At 39.1% G+C, this 12,789-nt stretch overlaps 1 non-coding gene and 1 pseudogene across 1 annotated transcript; both read right to left on the bottom strand.

Annotated features, from left to right (window-relative positions):
- Positions 1 to 352: 352 nt before the first annotated feature.
- LOC113198504 (large ribosomal subunit protein uL16-like) lies at positions 353 to 9,737 on the bottom strand (annotated as a pseudogene).
- Positions 909 to 1,013, bottom strand: LOC113198521 (U6 spliceosomal RNA). The gene has a single exon (XR_003302844.1). It is a non-coding gene; the product is annotated as a U6 spliceosomal RNA (small nuclear RNA).
- Positions 9,738 to 12,789: the final 3,052 nt, after the last annotated feature.

Genomic DNA, 12,789 nt, shown 5'->3' with positions numbered 1-12,789 from the left:
GGCTGGGCACAAGGAGTCTTTCTGTAGTGTTTTGGAAGAGGCCACTGCAGCTCAAGATGGAGACCCTGAGGGCTGCCCCAGTGTTACCCTGGGTTATAGGTTTTCTCAAAGCCTGGATTGACTGCTGGCACCTCCTCTTTTCCTTATGACTCTCACACATCCACTCTCAACTTGTCTGTTGCTCAGACCACATTTTACACCATTGATTCTCATCTCTGCAGCTGGTTTGATGCAATCTTTATTCTTTTCTAAACTATACATGCCCCTTTGTTGCTTTTTCAAAAAATTTTTTATATGATACAGGATTTATTTTTGAGTTTTTATTAAGAAGGAGACAATACAGTAGGAGCCCTCATGGGTACAGATTCTGCCACTTGTACAGGGGACCATCACTGGGGATATATTTGACCCTCCAGTCATTAGGAATGAGCCACTTCTCAGCCACTATATCTTCAAATTCATCAACTTTAAACCTGGTAAACTCCCATTTCATTGATATATGGAGCTTTCCGTGGTTGGTAACTTGAACTTGGCCCTGCATACATCCTCAATCACATGTTCCTTATCCTGCAACTTGGTGTGGCTGGACACGATGACTTGGCCAACATGAACCCTAGCCACTGTGCTCTGGGCTTTTCCAAAGGCACCCTGCATACCTGTCTGGAGACTATCAGCCTCAGGGCAGAAAAACATCTTTTTGATGCAGAAGTGTGGAGCTGCATTCAAATATGAAAGCCATCTTTGCCTCCACTTCTGACCATGTACTTGTTTGCACAAATACAGGCAGCCCCGATGGCTTCAGAGTCTAGCTGCCCATATTCATCAGACACCATAGAGGGGGAACTCATCCACTTTTGCCTTCTTCTGTTCAAGGTCAAAGATATGGAGCTTAGCATCAGGGACAACAAAAATATATAAAATGCTTCATGAATTTGCATGTCTTCCTTGTTCAGAAGCCATGTTAATCTCTGTATTGTTCATAATTTTAGTGTATATGTTGCTGAAATGAGCACTCCAAAATCATTTCTTGATCAAATTCTGCCATTCTGCTACAAAATCTCTGCTGTAGCTCTTGTCAATATGCTGTGGTAACTGTGTTTATATTTATTGGATGTGTGATTTCTGTTATTTGATGGTAATCCCCCTGCAATCTCAGCGTTGCTCAGTTTCATTGGTGACAGCTAATAGTGTCAAAGATAAAGCTGGCCAGGTGAGGTAGTGGTGCATGCCAATAATCCTAGCAGTTTCGGAGGCTGAGGCAGGAGGATTCCAAGTTCAAAGCCAGCCTCAGCAACTTAGTAAGGCCCTAAGCAATTTAGCAAGACTCTATCTCAAAGTAAAAATGAAAAAAAGTGGGGGGGCTGGGGATGTGACTTGGTTGTTGTGGTTGAGCACCTCTGGGTTCAATCCTTGGTACCAAAAAAAAAAAAAAGATATACAAAGCTGGATACTAGTTCAAGTGATAAGGACAGATTTTTACCAGCAGAATATTACTGGAATAGGGAAAACAGCACCCCCCCACTCCCAGGAATTGAACTCAACTTTGATTTGTACAGAGATAACTGGCTCTTTTTGTTGTTGTTGTTTCTTATTTAAATTTTAGCAGCATACAGTATGGATGCTGTGCCTCATTTTTGGTGACTGGAATTTATCAGTCTTTCCAGTGGCTGGTGTAATTAGACTATCCCTTATCCTGTCTCCCTGTAATGTTCCTCTTCCTGTCTCAAAACCTTCTATTGAGATCAGAATAGACATTTTCCAACTTGTTCTTGATTTTCTTGACCTGTTGACATAGACTCTCTCCTTGACTAAAGTTTAACAAGGCTCATCTGAGTGTTGCCCAGATTGGCCTTGAACTCACCATCCTGCCTCAGCCTCTTGAGTAGCTGGGATTAGGAGCATATGCTATCACACCCGTCTATGACTGGGCCTTAAAGACAGAATAAGGACAAGGGGTCAAGTAAGTGTTCCATAGAGTAAAAAATGACATAAGGAGGGTAAAGGGGTTTGGTCCATGTGAAACCCATCTGGGTTTAACTCCACTGGTGCTGTGGAAGTTAGACTCTTAGCTTTCCAAGCAGGCTGGGTCACTGCCTTCAGTAAATTGTTTTGACAGTCTTGAGTTTTCTCAGGCAGACACTTTAAGGAGAGCTGTGGTTGTTCTTGAGATGTGTTAGATATGTTAATGGCTGTTCAAGTCTTTTTACAGGCCACTGGGACATAGACAAGGAAAAGACTCAGATGAGCCTTGTTAAACTTTAGTCAAGGAGAGAGTCTATGTCAACAGGTCAAGAAAATCAAGAACAAGTAGGAAAAAGTCTATTCTGATCTCAATAGAAGGTTTTGAGTCAGGAAGAGGAACATTACAGGGAGACAGGATAAGGGATAGTCTAATTACACCAGCCACTGAAAAGACTGATAAATTCTAGCCACCCAAAAATGAGGCACAGCGTCCATACTGTATGCTGCTAAAATTTCAATAAGAAGTTGTTACTTTGTGTTTATGCTGGTATCTCAGGACAAAAATTAATGTGGAGTTGGATTTTAGTTTAAATATCTTGTATTAGTCACTTATTCCTAAGGAAGCATAGGATTAATGATGCAGATTGACTTGTTATTTAAGATATCCCTCCCCTAGAACTATAGGAAGGTGATTCTTTCTTTTAGATATTTAGTTTTTATCACTTAATAAATATTAGTCTGTTAGCCTTTATTATTTGCATTTTGTAAGTGTACAACCTTCCCTTTTATGCCTCTTTCTATTTGGTCATCTGATTTATTTACTTGGTGTTCTAGTTTGCTGAGGTTTGTGACTAGTTAACACAGTGACCCTATTTTTTTTTATATGATGTTCATGGTAACTTCTGCCAGGGTTCAAAAGGTAAGAATGTGAGAGAGATTGGGGAATAGGGTTCAAAGCTTAAAGTGCTCTTTATCGAAAGGGTAAAGGTAAAAGGGCTAGAGAAAGCATTGCATGGTTGTCTACAGGAAATAAGTTTCTTTTATAATTGAGGTATAATTTAAAGATGCCGAAATTCACATATTTAGAATATAGAGTTGGACCAATTTTGGCAAATGCACACACATCCATTTAACTTATACCCATTAGGATACAGATGTAGGCTTGCAGCCCTCCCTCTCTAATGCCAGCAACCTCTCTCTCTCCTGAGCTCCAGCAAAGGAAGAGTTAGTTAAGTGAGGAGGTCTTTATATTGTGACTCCCACAAAGGCAATTGCCTACAAATTGACCTGTGGTAAAGCCCTCTGGAAGCAACTGGCTACAGAAGCTGTTTGCCAAGAGAGTGCCCTCTACTGGAGGAATGAAGAAACCTCATCTTCACAGCCTCCATAGAAGTTATCACAAGTCCATTGAACTTCTGATTCACAGTGTGAGAGGATTTCAAACAGATGTGGGTTACAGAGTGCCGCTATTGATACTTTGTGGTAGGCAAGTGAGTCCTATCTGGCTGACTGTGTGTGTGTGTGTGTGTGTGTGTGTGTGTGTGTGTGATCTTGGGAATTGAACACAGGACCTTGTGCATGTTAGGTAAGTGTTCTACTATTGAGCTATATTCACAGCCTTATTTATTACCAGAGATTGAACCCAGGGGTGCTTAACCACTGAGCAACATCCTTAGCCCTTTTATGTTTTATTTTGAGACAAAGCCTTATTAAGTTGCTGAGACTGGCTTTGAACTTGTGATCCTCCTACCTCAGCCTCCCAAGTTGCTGGGATTACAGGTGTATACCACTGGGTCTGGATTTTTTTAAAAAATCAATTTAATATAGGGTCTTGCTAAGTTGCCCAGACTGACTTGGAACTTGGGATCTTTCTGCCTTGGTCTCCCAAGAAGCTAGAGTTATAGGCATTTACCACTGGGACCAACTGGCTAACCTTTTTGAAGACACCAATCTGTGTTCTAGCCATGTCAAATGTGCAGCAGTTATGCCAAGGGACATCTGGAAAGCATGATGCATATATGTAGAATGTGCTGAAGAATCCACTATGATAGGAAACATTTCATCCTAAAAAACAAGAATAAAAATAAAACAAAGTAAAAATCAAAAAACATTTTCTGTTATTGATAGTCCTGAACATAATCTTTCTTATGGAGTCAAAAGGTACCTAAGTATATGATTGCAAGTGGAAAATCAGGGGACAGTAATCAGTTATCGGCAGCTTTTCCATTTCTTTTACATGTGAATTTTTAATACAAATGCAAGTCAGAATTTTTCAGTGAATAAATTTTAGTAGTTCAACTTTATAACAATTATAAATACACCTGATACATTTTTTTGGACATTGAAATTTTCTGGACATTTGAAAATTTTAAAAACAAGTAAATTCTTACTGAGGGCAACTAAATGGTATGTGTAGCATTTTTATCCTACAGTAGACTCCAGCCATTCATTATATTTTCTGAGTTGTCTTATACACATCTTTTTAAAAAATGGGGTTTTTTTTGTAGTTGTAGATGGACAGAATGCCTTGGTTTTATTTGTTTATTTTTTATGTGGTTCTAAGGATCAAACCCAGGACCTTGCATGTGCTAAACAAGTGCTCTGCTACTGAGCTATAGCCCCAGCCCCACACTCACCTTTTTAATGTTGTCTGGTTTCATGCCCTTTCCTGTAAGTTTGCTATTAAAATCCATTAAACCATTTGTTTAAAAGGATATAGATACATTTTTGTCAACCAGGAAGTGTTCTTGTGCTCTGCCACGTTTAGGAACAATTACTGTTCTGATTTTATAATAAATTTGTTTTTTTCAATTTTTGAATAAAATTGGAAACACTCATGACCAGCTACTTGCTCCCTCTCTTGAAACCTGCGATTACTCCCTTGGCACACAGTGTGTGCCTCCAGAATATGTTTCACACTGGTACGAATCATATGAATACATGGAATACATCGGGACAAATATTTCTCTTAACTCATTCATTTCCTTACTCCAACGATAACCGTTGGTATTTGTAGGAAATCACAATTTTATTTCCTAAAACTAAAGCAAAGTTTAGCCATTTTGTCTTCCATTGTGAGAAGCACTCACCCCACATTTCTGTCTTAGCACAACCAACTACGTCATGCTAAACCGATTAAGATTCAGGTCAAATGCTGCTATCAAAGCTCTTTGAAGTTTCAGTAGAGATTTCAAAGGGCAATTTAGAATCTGTTTGAATTTTCAACTTATAATAATCCTGAATATGGATAATGCAATTAGGATATGTTGTCTCCCATGTACTCATACAAAATGTAGGCATCTGTGTTCTAAGCAAAAATAGATATTTTAAAAATAATTTTAAAATATGAACCTCAGAACAAGAATAATCTTTGAAGTATAGATTAGGAAAGCAAAATGAAAAGGAGAAAAGGGGGGAAGAAAAGAGAAAAAGTCTTCTAGGCAGTACAAAGATTATACAGTAACAATTTTTAGGAACACAAGTATCCCATAGGATCAATTAAGGCCTCCCAAATCCACAATAGTGAACCTGTCAGAGTCCAAAAGTGCACTTAGTGCTTGAAACTTATGTCTTTATTATATATTGTTAAATGTGGCAGCGCCTGTTCTACTTCCAATTATATCTTATATAATTCCTCAGTCACTGACTCTTCATCCTTCTTTGATCATTATTGACATCTTTCCTTCAATCATCTTTTCTCTTAGTATCCCACTTGAATCCCCCAATCTTCACCCTACAAATCACCCTGCTTTCTCCCCTCAGACCTGCAAGCCCTGCCATGGCCATGTGATTAGGCCCTAGCAAGTGCCTGGCAAATGGCTGATTCTTAGTAAATTCTTGTGGAATAAAGGGATGAAAGAAAAAAAAAAACAAACAAACTCTAGAATATACACTTCCCTCCCTACCTTATCTCCTACCTATCCCTACTTATCTTACCTATCTTACCTATCCCTTATCTCTATCTATCTTATTTTATTTATAAGTTTAAATTATGCCTTGTTAATTTTTTATTGCATCTAGGCTAGGTTAGGGCCACAAATTGCTTTATTTGAACCTGGATACTGTAGTGTCTAGTACAGCCATACATAAAAGTGTTTGTTTTTCTTATTATAATACTAATTTAGGAATGGCAAATAATTCAAGATGATGCATATGAGTAGTTGAGAGGAGTACTTATAAAAGTAGAGCAAAGCAGGAGGTAATGAAATAAAGAAAAGAAAAGAAAGACATTCCAGGCTGAGAAACAATCAGCGAAAAGTTCAGGAGCAAAGAGTGACATGGTGTATGTGAGATGCTACAAATATTTTTATATTGCTGGTACATAAAGCATTCAGTTGGGGTGGTGAGAAATGAGACTATAAGTAGACAAAGGCCATATTGTAAAGGGCCTCATATTCCCAGGTAAGGAGTTTAGACTTACCCAGGAAATAAAAGTAATTCATTCATAGTTCCATACAAGCAAGGCATCCCAAGAACATGTCTAATAACAAGGACATATTATTATTTTAGATAGATTATTTTGGTAACAATGTGGATGATGGATTTAGAAAGATACCTGCAGTAGTAGAAAACTTGAACTAATGCAGAAATAGGCATGAAGTTGGGGAATATATAGCATAAAACCAGTAATATCTGGTAACTATCTAGAAGTCCAACTTGAGAAAGAGGGAAGAGCAAGGGACAGATTTCTAGATGAGGTGTAGAGGTGTTATCTTAGAGCTAGTGAAAATAGGAATGGTGCAGAATTGATGGAGAAAAAGACGAAACTATTTTTGGTCAAGACTGAGATGTTGTGGCTGTCCAACATGCAGCTGTCTAAAACTACCTGAAAAGGAAGGGACCTGGCCCCAGAAGTCCCTAATGGAGCCATCTGTGGTCATCAGCTGTCTGCATCCTGTTGTCTTTCCAAGGTGTTCAGTAGTGAGCAAGTATAGCCCTCAGTGGATAAGTACAAAGTGAAGGAGAGGCCAGTTCCCTGCAAGCCATTTTAATGGGATTCAATTCTTGCTCTTCATTCAATTCTTACAAAATGGTAGATCTGTTGGCTAGTTGAGAAAGATTTATTTTTCTTTCACTGATGATCCTGCTGACTTTGTTCGTAGGAAGAGCATGAACTAATAATTTAAATATCTCTTCACATAACAAACCTATTTCTGATGCTTTTTGTCTCTGGACAACTTGTTTATTACAATTTATCCAGCCTGTCTGGAGGATGGGTGGAGCAGATTGAAATGAAGGGGATTTTTCCCTTCAATGAGAGAAAGCTGGGGCAGAAGAGGAAGTAGAAAGGGAAATCCAAAGCTAAAACAGTGGAAGCTAAAACAGTTGAGCCCATAAATGTAGAGAATAGAGCAGAGGACCTTCAGGCAAGCTGAAGGTTCTCAATTTGTTTAACTTGATCTTCATTTGGAGGTCATAATTTTTCTTTGGTCTTTTCCTCATTTTTCCTGAGTCATATAAAAATTAAAAAGTGCTGTCATTATAATTTCATTAAGCATTCAACTTCACTGGGACTGTACTGTATGCCTAGTACTGTTGTATGTGCCTGGAATATAAATGATACCAAGACATTGCTCTTGTCCTTAAGAAGTTTAGCCAGAATGGTAGTTCTCAATGCTGGCTGCTCTCAAGAACGGCCTGAAACCTTAAAAGACATCCAGTGCCCAGGCCTATTGAATCAAAATTCCTGGGATAGAATTTTGGAGTGGAACAAATTGATCATTATTTTAATACCATAAGGAATTAAGATTTTCAGCAGCAGGAAAAAAAAGCCATAAACATAAAATCAAAATAGGTGAATAAAGTCTTTTTTAACCCTAGATATGAATGGAAAATGTCAGAATGAAATATTGATATAGTTCTGTTTTAAAAAGTACATGCTTCCTGTGCTGAAGAGTTATCTATGCTCCTATGTTTATTGCAGAACTATTCAAAATAGCTATGCTATGTAATAACTGAGGTATCCATGTCTATCAATGGATGAATGAATAAAAAATGTGGTACATATACACAAAGGAATACTATATAGTCATAAAATGGTATCCTAACATTTGTATCGATATGAATGGAACCAGAGCCTAGTTTGTTAAATGAAACAAGGCACAGAAAGACAAATACTGCACATTCTTACTTATATGTGGAAGCTAAAACAGTTGAGCCCATAAATGTAGAGAATACAGTAGTATAGAGATTTCTCAGAAAATTTGGAATGGAACCCCCAATTTGATCCAGTTATCCCACTCCTCAATTTATATCTAAAGAACTTAAAATCAGCATACTATAGTGACACAGCCACATGGATGTTTATGTGACATAGCCACATCAATGTTTATAGCAGTTCAGTTTACAATAACTAAAATATGGAACCAACTTAGGTGCCCTTCAACGGATGAATGGATAAAGAAAATGTGATGTATACACAAAATAGAATATTAGCCTCAAGGAAGAATGAAATTATGGCATTTGCAGGTAAATGTACAGAGCTAGAGAATATTATGCTAAATGAAATAAGCCAATCCCAAAAAACCAAAGGCTAAATGTTTTCTCTGATATGCAGATACTAATTCCCAATAAGGAGAGGCTAGGGAAGAATAAAGGTACCTTGGATTAGACAGAAAGGAGTGAAAGGAGGGGAGCAGGTATAGGGGCAGGAAGGACAGTATAATGATTTGGACATTATTACCCTATGTGCACATATGATTACATGACTGGTGTAACTTTACATCATGTACAACCAGAAGACTCAGAAGTTATACTCCATTTATGTGTGATGTGTCAAAATGCATTCTACTATCATGTGTAACTAATTTGCGCGCGCACACACACACAAAGTAGAGGATAATATAGTGATTACCAGAGGCTGGGGAGGGAGTAGGGGAAGGAAGATGTAGAGAGGATGGTCAATGGATGCAGGAGTACAGTTAGATAAGAGGAACAACTTCTAATGTTATCTTATCCTACAGTAGGATAAGATAATGATCCTGTCAGATCATTAATAACAAAAGGATCCTATTCCAGGAGATCTTACCCCTGTCACTGAGCACTCTCTGGGATTCCTAGGAGCAATTAGTAATTAGCTACCTTACAACTGGCAGTGCTACCCATAGAGGATTTGTCCCATTCCCTAGTGGGACTTTGATCCTTGTTCTGTTGATTACCTTCCAGGATGATATGGTGACTGGCCAAATGCCCAGCTCACTCCACCAGTTGAGTGCAAAAGTGGGCAAATGGCCAAATAGCGGGCACATCAGGCCTGTTAGCACAGAATTCACTAGGAGAAACTCACAGACACAGGGTTGATCTTCCATTGTCCCTCCTAGGGAACGAAACAGCAGACTCCCTCTGCTGCACACAGTGAGGCATTTAAGCCGAACACTGAAAGATGGCCCCTCCCCGTGATCAGAATTGGGTGTCCTGGCCATATGGTGTAGTACCTCCTTGTCTCTGGTCCTATGCCGTCAGATTAATTTCCAGCCCCTCTCAGAGTGTGATCAGCTGGTCGGGACCCAAGCCTTGCCGTCCACAGGTATATAAGAAGGCTTCCTGGAGGCAGGATTCTCCACGAGAATGTTCAGGATCCAGCAAGCTCACCTCAGCCTTGGTGTCATAAGGGTGAGGGGACTTCTGGTAAGCACTAGCAGTAATGGTGTCCAGGGAGCTTCAGAGATGGCTCGCTTTTTTTCCGGGGGACTAGCACACAGGGGATCAATCTTGGGCAAATTTTGGTTTTTAGATATTTGGGCTGCTGCCAGGCTTTTGCAGTCATGAGTAGCCATGTGTTCACCTCCTTTGGGGAGTTTATGATCACATCTTTGAGACTGAGTCCTGGAAATAGGATGGCTAAGTCAAAAGCCATGTGTCACTTTTCTGGGTGTCGTCCATTCTCTTCTTTGTGGGTTGTATTCTTTTATCAAAACGTTTTTTAAAAGTCCTCTAGTGATTCTAACATGCATCCAGTATTGAGAGAAATGCTGGACTAAAATAGAATTCTGAAAATGTCTTATATCTCTTGAAAATTATTTGGGGGGCTGGGGTTGTGGCTCAGTGGTAGAGTGCTTGCCTAGAATGTGTGAGGCACTGGGTTAGATTATCAGCACCACATGTAAATAAACATAAAGGTCCAACAACAACTAAAATAAATAAAATTTAAAAAAAGAAAGAAAAGAAAATTATTTGGACTCTTCTGTTTCTTGGTAAATCTCTGATTAGGACTTCATTTAAAAAAAAAAAAAATCTCCAAAACATCAGCACTGCCATAACAGGCCCTTGAAACCTGGCTGAAGTTAACAGTAGTAGCCTACATCTGTACAGCAATTTCACCAACACCATTGCCTTTGATCCTCACAGTATTTCAACATAGAGAAAACTGATGTTTTCATCTGCATGTTACATAGAAGGGAGGAGGGAGCCAATGACCATCTTGAAGACCTAGTTTATCTGGGGTCCATGGACAGACTTTGGAGTGGGACATTCGAGCCCCCTGAAATTATATGCAGTATCCATGTTTGTATATGATAGCGAAACAGCAAAGAATTTGGTCAGTGTTTCCATCAGGTTCTTGAAAGGGTATTGTCCCAAACAGGCTACATGGAAAAAAAAAAAAAAAAACATGGGATTTGGATTCAAAGGAAAAATTATCTAAGTATTTTCTGGCTGTGTGATTGGATGTGAGGGAAATTTGGCAGGGATGGCTGTCCCCCAGCTGCTCAGCTGAGTCAATAGGGCTGATCAGGCTTTCCCAGGTCCAGGATTTCTCATGCCTTATGAATGTTGGAGATGGTGTGACCTAAGAACAGGCTGATAGACTCCTGCCCATGGTCAAAAACAACTCAGGTCATCACTGTGTTTAAATATTTTGAGTTTGAATGATTTTAGTGGGACACTCTCTAGTTTGCTACAGGCTCCGCAGTCCCCTACTCTTTCACAAGCACAAGATTCATTACTTATATTGGACCAATTTCCCCTACGAACTCTTCTTCCTGGAGACCCCTTCTATTGTCTCCTAGATCTTCACCCAGTTGAGATCCTTATCATTCAGGTTTCAGCTCAACTTTCCCGTCTTCTAAGAGGCCTTCCTCATTCACTCTAGATCAGAGCCATCCAAAACACATGTGACCTGGTTTACAAAGGTGAGCCAAGATGTCAATTTAAACATTCTGGTATCCACATTTAAAAAAGTAAAAGGAAACAGCCTGAAACTGATTTTGCTAATATATTTTACTTAAACCCGTTCAAAATCTCATTTCACTACTAATCAATATAGAACTTATAATGGGGATTGTCACCATTTGTTTTTGGCACTAAGTTTTTAAAATCCAATATGTTTTTTTATACTTAACATCTTGCCACATTTTATACTTACCATCTAGACACAGGTAAGTGAGTGACCACCTTACAGGACAAAACAGTTCCCCTCTATAATCAAAGGGCCTGTTTGATTGCTTTCATAGCACTTATCACAATCTAAACTCACCTATTTGTTCTTTATATGCTGTTTGTCTTTCTCCTAAAAGGTAAATTTCTTTTTAAAAATTTTTTAATTTTATTATTATTATTATTATTTTAGTTGTAGGTAGACACAGTATCTTTATTTATTTTTATGTGGTGCTGAGGATTGAACCCAGTGCCTCACATGTGGAAGGCAAGTGCTGTACCACTGAGCCACAGCCCCAGGCCCCTAAAATGTAAATTTGATGAGGCCCAGGATTTCTGCATCCTCAGCCATCCATATGCCATACATACTTTTTGAATGGATTGATGAATGAATGCTTAATTGTTAAATAGACTAATGAACTAGTTGCTGATTGAAAAAAAAAATGGATGAAACTGACTGATAGGGATTTGAACATGTGACTGACTCCTGCCATGGGCAAATCACTTGACTTTTCTGAGCCCATATGAAATGGAGATAATTTGATCAAATTCATACAGTTGTAATGATTTTAAAAATTGCACAAAGGACTGGGGATATAGCTCAATTGGTAGAGTGCTTGCCTCACATGTACTAGGCCCTGGGTTCAATCCCCAGCACCACACACACACACACACAAAATAAAATTGTGTTAAGTTGTTTCATAAACTATAAAACCATCGGTAAACAGCAGTTCTCATTTTTGAAGTGTATAAATCTAGGCAGCAGTGTAGGATCAGGGTTTGGAATCCCACGAACCTGGCTCTGCACTTACTAGTTATATGACTCAAGCACATTGCTTACCCTCTGTGACCTACTAAAACAGAATCTACAGGAAGGCGCCCAGCAAACTGGATTTTAACAAACACAAGTGATTCTTATTATCAAGCAAGTTTGAGAAATATGAGGTATGAAATTGCTGCCCTATCAGGTTTATCTGTGATTGCAGTTAAGACATGGTTACCCTATCAATCCCTTGCATCTTGATTAACACCCTTTGTGATTGCACAGCTTTGGGTATGATAATACCTAGTCAGCCAGGTCAGCAATATCAACACTGGTGATCAATGATGTGTCAGAAGCTGCTGCCAAATCGCTTTCTTCTCACCTGAAGCCTAATATCACTACCTGGGTCACCATGTTTTTTTCAGGCCAGAAACCAAAATCAAGATGAAGGTCCTTAGGAAGAGAGGGGCAAGCCTGGTGTGGTGGCACATGCCTGGAATCCCAGTAGCTTGGGAGGCTGAGAAAGGAGGATCAAGAGTTCAAAGCTAGCCTCAGCAACTGAGACCCTCAGCAACTTAGCAAGACCTTGTTTCAAAATAAAAAATTAAAAGCGCTAGGGACATGGCTCAGTGGTAAGGCACCCCTTTGTTTAATCCTTCTACCAAAACAAACAAACAAAACAAAAAAAGAAA

The sequence above is a fragment of the Urocitellus parryii genome, chromosome 8 (assembly GCF_045843805.1).
Source record: "Urocitellus parryii isolate mUroPar1 chromosome 8, mUroPar1.hap1, whole genome shotgun sequence".
In the NCBI taxonomy this organism is placed as follows: Eukaryota; Metazoa; Chordata; class Mammalia; order Rodentia; family Sciuridae; genus Urocitellus; species Urocitellus parryii.
Note: the sequence above shows the minus strand (reverse complement) of the source record. Positions and strands in the feature narration are given on the sequence as shown.